This window comes from Styela clava, chromosome 12 (genome assembly GCF_964204865.1).
Source record: "Styela clava chromosome 12, kaStyClav1.hap1.2, whole genome shotgun sequence".
Lineage (NCBI taxonomy): Eukaryota > Metazoa > Chordata > Ascidiacea > Stolidobranchia > Styelidae > Styela > Styela clava.
The window spans coordinates 4571381-4587298 of NC_135261.1; the positions used below are offsets into that span (position 1 = coordinate 4571381).

General features: G+C 35.6%; 1 long non-coding RNA gene across 1 annotated transcript; it reads right to left on the reverse strand.

Annotated features, from left to right (window-relative positions):
• Positions 1 to 287: 287 nt before the first annotated feature.
• On the reverse strand, positions 288 to 11076 carry LOC144430739 (uncharacterized). Its single transcript, XR_013479695.1, has 3 exons — positions 10899 to 11076; positions 2732 to 2848; positions 288 to 1743 (listed from the first exon to the last, which is right to left on the reverse strand). It is a non-coding gene; the product is annotated as an uncharacterized LOC144430739 (long non-coding RNA).
• Between the last annotated feature and the right edge of the window lie 4842 nt (positions 11077 to 15918).

A 15918-nucleotide genomic window follows, 5' to 3' on the forward strand; every position in this document is an offset into this window, starting at 1 on the left:
CTACCAAGAAATCCGGGAATATGAAAGAAATTAAGGCAGCAGCAAAGACCAATAATAAAAAATACTGGAAAGGAGTGACTGGAAGCATCAACAGTCAAAACCTAAAAGTCGAAGCATTTTAACTGTATTGGTTGACCCTAGAAATAGAACAATTTAATTTTAACGCATGGAATTTTTCGAAGAATATTTATCCCAGAATAATTTTGAATTCCTCAATATTTCGGCAATGATTTCAATTTTTTTCGCACCGTTATGGATGGTGGTCCCACCAATTAACTCCAACAATATTTGTTGTAAAATTATGTATTGAAAATTCAAAATCACACTTAGCCACACGTTTATATGAGCAAAAAGCAAATTCAAAAAATAAGGACAAACAAAGCATTGACAAATTTGAATAATTTACAATACTGATATGTTGTCACTTCCTGGGTCAAATAGTGGAAGGTCAGTGGTTAAGATGACCTGATTTCGTGTTTGGTTTCGAATTGATCAGTGTTAGAAATATTTAAAGCAATGATGTGTTGTTACTTCCAAAAAGTTAAAGGTTAAGAAAATTTGATTCTATGTTTGGATAACATACATACAAAAATTTAATAATAGCCCAACTGGGATGATTTCATTACCATATATTTTGAACATGATGGGAGCGGCAGGTCACAATTCAACCAATAAATGTAAATGCTTATATTTTCGAACAATATAAATTCTCAAAAATAATGAAAAATATTGAGCGAAGAGCAAAAATCCTTTAAAATGATGAAAGCCAATCATAAGTATAACAGTTATATATACTAAGATAGTACATGTAATGATAAAAATGAGACCATAAACAGAAATTAATTTGGAACGAAAGTTTTAAGTTGAACGCGGTTCGCGGCAACCCATGCGAACCCCTCGAATAAGTATGGTTGGTTTTACATAATATTCGACCATTTCAAGGTACAAACATCTCCAAATGTCTTTATGAATATCAATCAGTACGTTAAAGAATCTCGAGAACACGCCTGCCAGAAAGTATGATTCGAGTAATCATTGGCTGACTGTCTGTTCAATCCAGGAAGCTCCAAGTATATTTTTGAACGGTGGCTGAGCGATTTTAAAGCACGAGACTTAACTATGATGGCATCCCGGGTTCGAATCCCACGCCCACCACCTTAGACAGAAAATGTGATAAATAAAGTAGTCAATTCTCAAAATGAAAGATCCCGGTTCTTGTGAACTAATTGGCTCTTCAGCTAGAAGTGGAGTATTTTTGTGGGCCTTCCCACCCCCGCAGTCAAGTTGTAGAAAAGAATAACTAAGGTAGGCAATACTCAAATTAAAAGATTCCGGACCTCCTGAACTACATGAGTTCCTTAGCTAGAAGCGGAACCATGTTATGAGCGAAGTACCACTGAAATTTGTATAATAACGCTGTAAAATATATTGCAATAAATCCGGCAATTCGTTTTGACGGCAATAATTTATCACCGTTTTAAAATTAAAGTTTTCGAAACGAGCAAGCAGTTTACAGCTGTTACTTTCAGAAAACGTTTTAGAGTCGTTGAGATCGATTTGAATAAAAGTCTTGTAAAGGGGCGTGGCTTGTATGGGCGGAGTCTTTATAATAACGGTCCAATCACGTTGAGTTTTCTTTTACTGAATTTTCATCCTTCGTTGATTCTTCTTCTTGTGGTTCTTGTTCTTCAAAACTGGCTTGAAACTTCGGACTGAACTTTTTTGGAGATTTGGAGCTCTCGTCTGAAAGTAAGAATAAAAGCAAACACGTGAAGCTGGACATGTTACCGTCATTTATTGAGGATTGCACCTCTTGATTGAACTGAGCAAATTTGCACCTAGGGTGATAATAATGCGGGTAAGATAGTGGGTACTCCCGAAGTATTTGATCCAAAATGGCGGAGACCGTAACGTAGTATGTGTACCAGGTTAGGGTTAGGCCATAAATTTATTTCAATTTTTCTCATTTTAGTTAAATTGCGAGCTCAGTACTAGCAAAGTGACTCCCGTAGTATTTGTATGTGAAATTAAGATCTAACCCTAACCCGGTACACATACTACGTTCCGGCGTCCGCCATCTTGGTTCACATACTTCGAGAGTACCAAATAATGTGCCCCTTTTCGATAACTATATTTATTTTTCGTTCAAATATACAATGTTTGTCCCACGACGAAAATAAATATGTGAATTATGTGGGAGAGGATTGCTGGACTCTTCGCTTTCGAAGGGTGGTTCACATAATCGCTTCCTCCCCCATCAAGTCAATGAATGCATCAGGAGCAAATAACTGGGGAACTGTTCTCATATCCGAAATGAACATGTAACCGGAGGAAATGCCGTGGTTTGCTAAATGATTGAGTCGTCATATCGACTTTCTTTTCCGATAATGAATATAAACATCCTATGCCTATTTTAAAGCGTATTAACTTCCCGAAATCGACCGAAGAAAATTGCGGAGGTATAATTTGCTATTGAATAAGCAAACTTTTGGTAAAATAGCAGACTGTAATTAGTCCACAGCCATGCATGCGGAGAACACATGTGAATGGACTTTTGAAATACTCTCAAATCTCTCGATACTAAAACTTAGAAAGCGAGAGAAAAGCAGTTTTATCCCATCAATTAAGATCCCATATCCGGCAATTTCGTCCTGACAATAGGATATAGGGATGGATACATTTCATATCAAACCATGTTTTAGTCACATGAATTTTAAACTTTATAGTTTACTTGAAACGATGTTTAACGTCATAGGAGTGTCTCTTCTCTGGAATAGATGTTTCTTATTGTTGCTACTCAGCATGAAATTGCGAGCAGTCTTCGCTTGATGTGATGATGTAGGAACTTCTGAAATAGGGAAGGAAAAATGTAAGAAATGGAAGAATCACAATGGGATCATGGGCTGACTTATCCAGAGGGTAATAATTTGCCAAACAATGAAGTTCGAGTTTTTCTAATAATCCTTGCATGTAGTTGAAGAATTCTAAGAATATTCGACGTAGGAAATTTTGCCGCATAGGAAAAATTGCCGCACGAGTTTTGTTTGGAAAATAAGTGCGAAAGACTTTTGGAACATCTCGGTTTCATCTCAATGTCCCCGATGACGACGAAAGCTCCCAAATATGCTTTCTCTTCCGTGTTATCTCGTTCAAGTATTATTGTGACAACATACGGATCCGAAGTAAGGAGTATAATCTGATAAAGGACCTGCCGTTCAATATACATGTAATCCCCGTATTAAGATTATGTTGCAACTAAGGTCATTGCTTTGTTTTGTCAGACGCTTTTAAGTCCCAAAGTAAACAGTTCGCATCACCGGGGAGCACAGACACGTACAGGCCCATATTTAATTCATGAAGTATCCCCATCTATTTGTGTACATTGTATAATCTCTGGACTTAAATAATTTATTATTTCACAGGTCATAGGTCATAAACACTATCGTTTATTATTTATGAGGCTCATGTTCTCATAATGAGAATCGTGATTTACTTTCGCCGTGAGAAATTAACGTAAATTCGACAAGATTTAGACACGACTTTGGAGTTTAAGCTTCTGGAATGTTCGTTTACTGCCAACCATTTGATTAATAACGCGCAATTTTACCCTATATTTTCAAGAGTTTTGTTGCACACAAACACAAATGTATTTCTGTAACGTTTTGTAATTATACGCTGTGATTCGTTATAGTCTCGGAAGCACTTGACACTTTAGTGCTCCCCCGTAATTTTGCTCTGAGAACAAACTTCTTTGGGACCTCCAGAAGTATGTGCACCAAAATGGCGCATAACCTGAACTCTATACCATGTTCGGGTTGTGCGCCATCTTGGTGCACATACTTCTGGAGGTCCCTTCTTTGTTTCTGAGTACAGGCGTGCAACTCTAATTTGACGATTTCCACGATTTTTGTTAGTTTTTCAGGGTTTTCCGCCGTTTTTGCACATTCTTGCAAGATAGTTTTTTCCGATTTTTGCATGTGTTTACAAGGTTTTTGGTAGTTTTTCAGGATTGTTCACTGTTTTTGCACATTTTTTCAAAGTTTCTAGTAGTTTTCACTTTTAAAAAAAAATTTGCATGATATTTCAGACGTATGATATTGGATTCAAATCCAATATGACAAACGACATAAATCTGACTTCTCACCGAGAAACGTAAATAACTGGCAACCCTTTTCTTATGAACCCAAGGTATGATAAATTATAGGTTGGCAATGCCAAACCGGGAAGGTCCCGATCCCTTCAAATATAGCAGATTGTTAGATATTATTTCTTGTAAGCGACTTTGTCCAGAGTAAAAATCGCAACAAATAGTTGTTTAAATAATAAAATATTTGTAACAGGTCCTACGATGGCACGTTATCATTTTTTTAAAACACTAAAACATGGTTTGGTTTCTGCGGGACTAACTAATTATTCTTCTTTTATGTTTTTGTGTCGGTGGATCCGTATGCATATAATGCAAGGATGTTGTAGCAAGAGCGAAGACTAGATAGCGATCGGAGACCGTTGATTTGTCGATCTGCGGTTTGGATTCCTTCGCTCTGACTCAATAGCGACGCCACGTGTCCCATCGCTAATAAATTAATAACTCGCTAAATTGGGCTACTTTGCTGTTTATGTCAGGTTTAAAATCGTTTCCGTCATAGATTTACATCGCGAAGAATGTATTTATAGAGGAATATTCAATAAACATGTCGGATTAGACTAAACATTGATGTCAAACACTCGCCATTATAGAGTTGCGCTTCAAATTGATTTGACACAGTTGTAGGAATCTGTTACGCATAATGTAAAGTAATTACGAATGCGAGTTTTGGCAATTCAAGAAGCGCTGCACACTACGCAAATATATTTCTGTAACGTTTAATTCATTCAAAAACAATAGGCTTCTGGTCCGAAATATGATGAATGCATATGCAAAATTTGCACCTCGCTTTCGTGAGATATCGCCTAACATATACGAAAGTGTGTGACAGACAAACAAATAAACAGACAAACAGACAAATATCTATCCGAGATCGATAAGTAATATCTATTCTATGTGATTCAAGAGTCTTGCTGCACACTAACACAAATATATTTCTGTAAAGTTTCGTCTGAGGAAGTCTGACCTTGGTCAGACGAAACGTTACAGAAATATATTTGCGTAGTGTGCAGTGACTCTTGAATTACCAAAACTCGCGTTTGTAATTACTTTACATTATGCGTAACAGATTCCTACAACCGTTTCAAATCAATTTGAAGCGCAACCTTATAATGGCGAGTGTTTGACATCAATGTTTCGACTAATTCGACATTTTTATTAAATAAGATCATTCTGCGCGATGTAAATCGATGACGAAAACGATTTAAAAATGCAACTGGCTGAGCGCCTGACATAAACAGCAAAGTAGCCCAATTAATCAAACAGCGTTAATCGTCGATAGTTCTTGTTAAACTGCGCTGACTGAAACAAGATGTTTGTGCATTGATCACATAGTAATGCCGTTATCGAATCCAAAAATCATATTCGGCCTGTATAACCCTAGATCAGAGATGTGCAACATTTATTATCGATGGGCCATATACCAAACTTCGAACATCTGGCTGGGCCCTTCATGAAAATAGTATTTCCACGTACACAACAAATTAAAAAAATAGCGGTAACCACGAGTGCCACGGGAAACGCAGAAAGAGGGAATAGGGATATCGCTTAACCTTCCAGTAATAAATGCACCGGACAAAAAATAGAATGGTTAACGCAGCGACAAGAGCAAAAATCGGACATCCAGAAGTATGCGCACCAAGATGTCGAACAACCTGAACAAAGTATGTGTGTATCAGTTAGGATTCAGGTTGTGCGACATCTTGGTGCGCATACTTCTGGAGCAACCAAAAATCATTATGTATTTTTACTTATATGAGCGCCTTTTTTGAGCTAAAACTATCGTATTAAGATTTTATGCTTAATGGTGAAAAACTTGAGTGTCGACAAAGGCCACACTAAATGGCTTGGCAAACCGGGTTGCCCACTCTCGGTATAGACAAATGTCTGATTGTAATACACAAATTTATTCTACAGCATCGTATAGAAAATTTGTATAAAGGAAACAGTCCTTAGCCGAGATATCCAACGTTGCCATAAAAATGATCCTTATTCGCTAACTGTCAACCAGTAGTAATTACCGTGAAGTTAAATTGCACAATTGGCATATAACGACTTAGCAATCGATCCTCGGTGGAACGTAATAAATGTAATTAGTCTTTAGTTTCACGTGGTATTCACTGAAATATTCAATCGAAATAGCTCTGGACCATACCAATATAAATGGATTTTGCATTTGTATTTCTAATTCATTTGCTTATATTATCGATGGCTTGAATCGAACTTTAAACCTTGAACTTTGACTTATTTTTCAAACACGGAAGCTAAAATAACAACTGCAACAAAGCAATCGTGACTACACAGGGTTTCATAAATTTCGGTTACAATTCATTTAATCGGTATTTATTTAAATATTTAATTTATAAAACAACTGGATGGGCCACCAAACTACCAAATTATATATCATGATATTAATCAATTTCCCTTGTTATTTCAAATTTTTTAAAGATTAATGCCACTCTTGCACATAAGTTTTTGACTTCATCTAATACACTTGTAAGTGCCAATAAACGATATGATATGGATAAATTCCTTTTGTGCAATTTAAATGAATACACATGTAAATTCAAATGCAACAAGCAATTTTTGGCGCTCCAGAAGTGTGTGTACCAATATGAAGATAACTAATTTTGTTCGCCTACTTTACATTAAGTTGTGTAAAGGGACTGAAACCTATGGGCAGGTGGTATATTCACTTGGCTAACACAAACAGTCCCCGAACTCGTAATAGAAATAAAATAAGAAAAATCGGTATAAAGTTATGGCCTAACCCTAACCTGGTACACAAACTAGGGGAGTACTAAATTTCCTCGTTTTCGCCCAATCACATTTCATTAATAAATTATGCTTATTCTCCTAATACGTTTTAACTGGATAAAAATCGATATTCATTATGCGACGAACAGCTTATCTCGAAGATTAATTGACCGTGGGCAAACTATTTAATGAAGCGATAGATTAGGCGCAATGAACGATAATTAATGTCAACACGAGGAAAATTAATTTTTGAACGTGCTGCTTTCCTAGAAGTCATAGGTCAATTATGTCCGGGCAAAAATATGTTATATAAAAAGTTCATAAAGTCTTAAAATTTTCTAAAATTGCAAATTGAAATTTATCAATACCATATATTGTTTTGGACCTTGCAGATGTATTAAATGAAGTAAAAAAACTTGAATAATTCCTGATTAAAATACAACAAACCTAGTTAAGATCTATTGAGAACTGACTTCATAACAAAATTGAAATTCTGAAGAGACTTTATGGATACCCTGTATTATGGATTGAATTCACTCATTAATATTTATATACGCGAATACAAAACTATAATTTTGGGGATTTTTTGATTCATATGGTACTCTCGTAAGATGTGAACCAAGATCGCGCACACCGGAACGTAGTGTGTGTACCAGGTTAGGGTTAGGCCATAATTCCAGGTACAAATACTATGGGAGTCACTTAACTAGTCCCCGAACCCATAATAAAATTAGAAAAAACTAAAATATAAAAAATTGGAATAATATTATGGCGTAATTCTAACCTGGTCCACATACTACGTTCCGTTGTCTACCATCTTGGTTCACACACTATGGAAGCGCCAGATTTTGCCCTCGCTTTCGGAGGAGACAAAATTGTTGATAATATAGAAATGCCATATATTTAAATAATCTGTGATGTTTTGTTTTCCAAATTGACGGCAAAATTGAATCGCGATTCTCATTACAAGAACATAAAACCTCATAAATAATAAACGACAATGTTTGTGTTCTTTGTTATCGACACCGTAATTGAGTCGATGGCTTTTGGATTTTACAACTCAACGCACTGGCAAACAGACTCCTCACTCAAACAGCCAACGTAAATAATACAATAATTTTTATTCAAATTAACATGACAGACTCAATTCGAATTGGAAATTGAACCATACTATACTTTTGAATTATCAGTGATGCTTTCTTTTCCAACTGTTCCTCAAGTGAGTCTGTAGCTTACGAAAGATCTACCACTAAGCTCAAACCGTCAACGTAATAAGGACGAAAAGAAACAAGATGATGTAAAAAAAAATATGACTGTTCTGTTTGATTCAAGACTCTTGCTGCACACTAACCCAAATGTTTAATTTTTGAATATAATGAAAATGAAACTTTTGATTTGAGTAAACAAATTAGCTGATCTTTTCTGAACTAACACCAAATAGTCTTGTTGCGACGGTATAACTTTTTCATTATCAATTTTCTAATGTTTCCTGATGTGCCGTTTTACAATGGCATACAATGATGAGAATCTGGTCCCATATGAATCAAAACTATTGGGCAATAATGTAAGAAAATATACTACTCATGGTGGGACATCATCTGTTGCCTTTCCGATCCAGACCAATTAACTCGTTTCACGTCACAAAAATTCATGTTAATTTTGCGTATTTTTAGATAGTATGTGGTTTAATAATTAAGAGCCAGATGGTAAGACTATATATATCATGTGTAGTAGTATTTAATCAAACTAAGGCGACAGGCTCAATTTAAAATGGTAAACAAAAACGTTTTAGTCGGTTTTGTATTTTCACACTTTTTAAGATCACAAGAAACTCGATTGGAGGACAAAAAAGAACCTATCTGAGAAAAAGATAAAATGCCTGATTTCCAAAACCTTAAAGGTATTGATTTGAGGGTAAATGTCTAGAACGAGTTGAAATTATCAAGCCACCGCTACCGGTACTTGCCCCACCGGTACTTCCCCGTGCCCGGAGTTTCTTTTTTGTTACGGACCTGATTTTTGTACATAATCATAAACATTGTATTTTAAATTGTAATTGTACATAAACATTGTTTTTTTTTCGCGTCATCCTTCACCAGGAAATGCCATTTTCATGTTTTTTTCAGTTTAGTTTTTGTTTGCATCGAGTGTATGTTAATTTTGGTGAAAAATAAATATTGATTAACTGAGCCACGCTACTTCAGAATATCGTGAGAATGGGTACCCCAGTAATGTGAGTACCAGGTAAGGGTTAGGCCATAATTTTATTACGATTTTTCTTACTTTGGTTCTATTACGAGTTTGGGGACTGTCTGTAATAGTCAGTCAAATGAATATACCCCCTGCTCAAAGATTTCAGTCCTTTTACCCAATTTGATGTAAAGTAGGCGAACAAAATTAGTTACCTCCATGTTGGTACGCACACTTACGACGTTGATTTGAGGGTAAATGTGTAAAACAAGTTTAAAATATCAAGCCACGCTACCCAAGAATCTTGGGAGAATTTAGATAATATCAAAAGTAGAAGAAGTTAAGTACATATGCCATACTTTAAACCGGTGTATATAAGTATATATTCGAAATATACGTTGATCATTTTTATCTATTATCATCTCGTTTATATCTAAACAGTTTAACCCAATTCTTCGAATCGAATTCAAGGTAATATTTTTATAACGCCATAATGGTTTCCATTATAAACTTAAAAGCACCATTAAGCACTCGGGAATCGAATTTTTCGGAGGTATGGATAATAACCTTTTCAAGCATTTTTTAAAAATAGACAAGAGTATAATAAAAACCGACCCCCTGGGACTTACGTAAAGCGAAATGCGATTTATTTTATTTCGTAGGGCTTGAAAGACATTTATTGCATAATTTGAGGCATTTTCGCGTTGAATATCTGAAGAGTTGTATTGAACTTTAGTAGCAGTAAGTGTAAATATAAAACACAATTTAACTTGGTGGTATTGATTTAATTTTTTATAATTATTTTACGTAGCTTTTTGACATTTCTGCTCCAAATAGAGCTCTAGGCCAGTGGTTTCCAAAACGGGGGTAATTACCCCAAAAGGGGCAATTTAGCAATTTTTTAGGGGGAATACAGGCATTTACTTTTTCAACAATTAAGTTTGCAATCCCCGTACTTTTGATTAGTCTGCAAAAAAACTGGACCTAATCGCGCGGTCCGTAGGGACATAATAACTGTACTTCGCCGTACAGATTGTAGTCTAGAATGCTGAACTGGAGCAAGTTTAGCATTTTGAAGTTTGATCGGAAGATGCAATATGTGCTATCGGATAACGATATCAAATAGTTTTAGAACCACTGCTCTTAAAATCTCTATGCGAGCACGTATTCCTACGCGCAAACCATGCACATTACCTTGCTGGGTTTCACATACGTCTACGACTTACGTAGATTTGTAACAAAAATTTCATTTTGGTAGTTGGGTGGCGTTCAAGGAATTTAATGCCACACTTTCCTCATACATGTCCTCATTGCTTGCAGTTGTCTCGCTTCACCACATTGGCCCCATTTGTCTCTGGCTTGTACCCCACTGATGTTGTTCCCCTTGCTCGACTATTTCTTTTCTTGCCATACACGTGTCCCTCATGCTCTACACTCCTTCCATACTTGTCCCACACATGTGTCCGGAGCTGGTCCTACCTGTCCCACTTTTCCACACTTGTCCCACATATCACAATCGTATCGCACTTGCCCCACACTTGTTCCACTTGTCATAATTATTTCATATTTGTCCTACATGCCAAACATATCCACATTTGTCTCACGCTTTCCTGGACTCGTGTCTCCTTGTTCAACTTATATTACAATTATCCCATTTATCCCACTTATATTATTTCTATTGCCCCATTTATTGCATGTGTCCCAGTTTCCCTTGCTGTACTTGTACCTTTATTTTAAAGACTTGCCCCAAACTTGGGCCCAATTGTTTTATTGGCTTTTTCATATATAAATAGCGTTAGTAACTTACCTAAACTCATTTGTTTTGCCAGCCCCGCCATTATTCAAGTTTTCCTCAGGTCCTTCTTTGTGGAACAGGTCGTTGAAATATCGTAACCTCCTTCGAATTCAAAAACTCCTGATGTATTGTCGACAAAATGATATATTATACAGATGTATAACCCAATCTCTAAGGCTAAATATTTTTGCTGAAAAAACATAAAATAATTAATTATTCAAATATTGATACGTGGCCAGATGGGAGTAGTGGTGTAGAAACATAGCATTTTTCTGTATCATGCATAGAAATTGTTTTAGATTGAAACGCTTTTTAAACTCTCAATGTTTTTGAAAACCGGGACCTGGTAACTTATACGATCTGTCTAACATGGCAATCAGAAATTTCAGAATTCCATCAGCGTTGAAGATTTTTGGATACGCCCCCCTCTGTATACCCACCCCCCTGAATATCGTTAACGACACATTCATGACATTAATTTCGTTCATCGCAAGAATTTACGTAATTTGGTTTGTGTTCACAACGTTTGTAGCGCATTTAACTGAAAAATAAAACGTTGGTGCTCTTGTACTTAACTCGGAGATGATATCGAACAACCTATAAATCATTCATTTTCTCGAAGCTCTGAAGTTACCGTGAACTGAAATACATTTATTTATATACGAAGCTCTTCATAGCCTTCTATTTTATTATGACTCTGAGGGGCGGAGCCATGTTGTGGAAGGTCTTCGGGGTTAGTTGAGGACCGGATCCCCGCCCCCCTCCCCCTTTTGAAGTGTAAAAAAGAAACAAGTGTGTCATGCATAGCAATTTTGGTACTCCCGAAGTATGTGTAACAAGATGTCGCACAACCTGAACATAGTATGTGTACCAGGTTAGGGTTCAGAATGTGCGCCGTCTTGGTGAGCCGACTTTGGGAGCTCCCCCAGCAGGAATCTTGAATCTATTAGAATAGCCATTTCCATTTTTTCTATGTTAATCTTGTTCGCGTAACCCTGATTCATGGTCAGATTACATTTCTGTTTTCCTCACCGTTTAATGCCAAGATTCCCCTTTTAGACTTCTTTCATTTGCATTACAAATACAAGGAAACGGGCGATTCGTTCCAATCTACATAAAAATCTACTTTTCGGTATCAGACCAGTTTAAATTAGCTGAAGAATAAGAAATACAATATCGATTATTTCTAATTTCGTTGACGTGCTTGTCTGCAACTCCAAATAAAACTTTTCTTTCTAAAAATACAGAAATTCGCGACGAAATTGTCGACGAGTTAGTCATACTTAATCATAGATCAGCGTTTCTCAACCTTTTATGGCTTGTGGCGCCTCTCCGGAGGGTTATAGAACCCATGACCCCCTGTTTATGCTTGCAGTGGTATTCAGACTGTTAATTCGATTGGTAGATTCCGAATTCCATTATGTTCAAACAACTCATGCTCAATAAAGTGGAAGCACTCCAAGAAATAACCTTATCAATCAATGAAACTAGGAAGAACTGTGTCAGAGGTTCCACCTCATAACTAGTGTGCCTAATCTTACCAATAACCGATGCACCGGTACTATCTGATTCACGGTGTATGTTATATCACCCTAATATTTTCAAGAGAATTTTTTGTGCTCAGAACATATCTACGCATTCTATTTTTCTACGAGCACTACTCAAATAAACTGGCCTCGCCAAGGGTTTCAGCAGCATAACATATTTATTGCTAAACTGCTGTTTATATGACCGCCCAATGGCTCTAAAATAGCGATTAGGGCCATATATTCATATCTAATCTTAACCTGCCGTCTATATGTCATGCCAATAGCTTTGAACGGAACAGGCCATCTGTGTGCTAATTCAGAGCTATTTTCTCGTTTACTACACTGAAGCAACGTTCGAAAATATTTATATTTCCGTGGTTTGCATTCGAATCAACAATGACTCATATAAGCGTAACTATGACGTACGTGATGACGTCACATCCCAGTCAAAACTGTTTGTTTTTATCCGTAAAGGAACTCAATTTACGTAGAGAATTTCTGTAATGAATAAATAATGACCTTATATTGTTTTGATAATATATTTATTGTGAACTGGTATGTCCCCTTAAAGCTAATATACCGTGACAACGTAGATGTTCACCGAATTCTAAATATGTACATTTATTACTATTGGTTGCGCCATTATTATGTTAAAGATAGTTCAATCAGCTTTCATTTAAATATACATATTTACAAGTGAATGAAGAATATTCCTATTTATTTACATGTGTGAGGAAACACGTACTAGTTCTTTTAACAACACATTTCAATCTAAAATATTTACATTTTTGTTATTTCTTACTACTATAGTGACGTCATGTTTTTGTTAAAGATAGTTTTATCGGCTTTTAGGTAAATATAAATATGTCCAAGCGAATAAAAAATATTACTATTTATTTACATGGGTGAGGAAACACGTACTATTTCTTTTAACAACACATTTCAATCTAAAATATGTACATTTTTGTTATTTATTACTACTATAGTGGCGTCATGATTTTGTTAAAGATAGTTTTATCGACTTTTAGTTAAATATAAATATGTCCAGACGAATAAAAAATATTACTATTTATTTACATGGGTGAGCAAACACGTACTATTTCTTTTAACAACACATTTCACGTAGAGAATTTCTTTCATGAATAAATAATGACCTTATATTGTTTGGTTAATACATTTAATATGAACCGAGATACCTCCTAAGGATATTCTGTAGTTTACCGAATTCTAAATATGTACATTTTTGTTATTCATCACTACAGTGGCGTCATGTTTTTGTTAAAGATAGTTTAATCAACTTTTGTTTAAAGATCCACATTTACAAATGAATAAAAAAATACTCATATTTATTTACATTGGTGAGCGAACACGTACTACTTCTTTTAACAACATCTTTTAGTCTAATATCTTTACGTTTTAAACCTTACGTTGAGGTTTTGTTTACTCTCCCGATTCTACAATCAGTTTAATTTATCTTGTTTTTATCAATTATTTTGTTGCGCATCAGGCTGATTATGAAGTCAAGGTCAACTTATACCTACCTATACATTCGTTATACTGTTGCGTGTTCAACAATATCGTGGTCGCGATGGCCCCGTGATAAAAGCTCTAACACAGGATGTAATGAAGTTGGAAGGCAATGTCGGGCATAAAATAATCCGCCTCGTCTAATAAATAGAAGTCACCACATACAATGCATGAGAAAAACAAAATGCGTTATACCAGCTTCTACCGAAATAACAACAGAAGCATCAAAAATACAGAAATAGTCATTTCCATTATTACTTGTGTAAACAAATCAGATTGAAAATATTTAATATTGATACGCATATCCGCTTTAATATGCGATATTTGACACGCTTTTTATATGTATGTTGGAATGATATTATGAATGCACCGAAACTCTCTTTTTCCAGCTTCGATATCACTGACAACATTAATTTTGGATTATTGAATCTGTATAATAAACCCTATCTATGAACACGTAGTATCTAAAAATAATGGTTCCACAGAATATTCAATGAGTAAAAATAAATTTTTATGCCCATTGCGCTCACTCGGCGTATAGAATCGAGTTGTCTTGTTGTATAATGTAGGCAAATGGGCGCTCCGGAAGTATTCGTACCGAGATGACACACAGCCTGAAATCTCTAACCTGGAACACATACTATGTCCAGGTTGTGCGCCATTTTGGTACGAATGCTTCGAAAGCCCCGAAAAATGTCTAACAATTCTAGACAAACACGGTCAGGTTGATTTAGCAGTATTATAATATATTGCGATTTCCAACACATAGTTTTATTCACAACCAGTACCTGTTTGGCTTATAGCTTTGATATATACAAACAATTTTCGGATTGTTATCGGAAACCACAAATAATCGGTAAACCGAAATTAGGCAAAGGATGTTTATTTGGTTAACCAAATCGAGATATCGAGACAACGGTAGACAACTTGTTTAGCGGACAAATGAATATCAGATCATTTTTAAATGTCGGTGCAACCGTTGAATATTTCAACCACGATCCGTAAAATGGTTTATCGGTTAACCATTTTTTGATGAGCTTCATCAATAGAAACTGACTATGGCAGCTACTTCTATTGTTCATATGTTCTCGATGATATATATACATACACAGGAACAGATCATTCTCCGTTATATAACACAACGGTCTCGGATTAGTCTTATTGCGAAAATTGGCATACCAAACAAAATTATTGAAGTAAATCCGTACAGAACAATTTTCTTGTGTAATTAGGTAGAAAATTGTACAAAATGAGTCTAAACAAATAGAATATCGTCTTTTTGACAAAAATAGGCTGTAACGAATCTACCTAAGACTAAACATTTTGGATTTCGTAATTTCAACAACGGTTTTTGCTCGTTCTAATTTTAATGTATTTTTACTTTCTTTCTAGATCTTTATTTTGGCTTTCGACAAATTCTAAAGAATATATAAAATGCATTGTTTTTTTTCGAAATACAAAAAACTGGTAGTCTCGAAGTATGTGAACCAAGAGGGTGGACATCGGAACGTAGTATGTGTACCAGGTTAGGAATAGGCCAAAATTTTATTCCAATCTCCCTTATTTTAGTTCTATTACGAGCTCGGGGACTAGCCAAGTGACTCCTGTAGTATTTGTACCTGAAATTTTGGCCTAACCCTAACCTAGTACACATACTAAGTTCCGGTGTCCGCCATCTTGGTTCACATACTTCGGGAGTACCAAAAAACTTTCCTATTCTCGTGACCGCGAGCGCTTTGCACTCTGTGGTTCGGGTTCCGTAACTAATATATTTTATGTTTTCTTCGAACTGTCAAAACAAAAATGTCATTATCTTTTTCCACGAAATAGATGACATACTTGTGATAGCTAATACTGATCCAATTACAAGAAACATATTTTTAAATTTATCATCAATATTTTGACGATTTCAAATTGAAACTTAAACCGTGAAGTAAAATATTTTTAATATTCCTCTGGGCAATAATATTTAACGA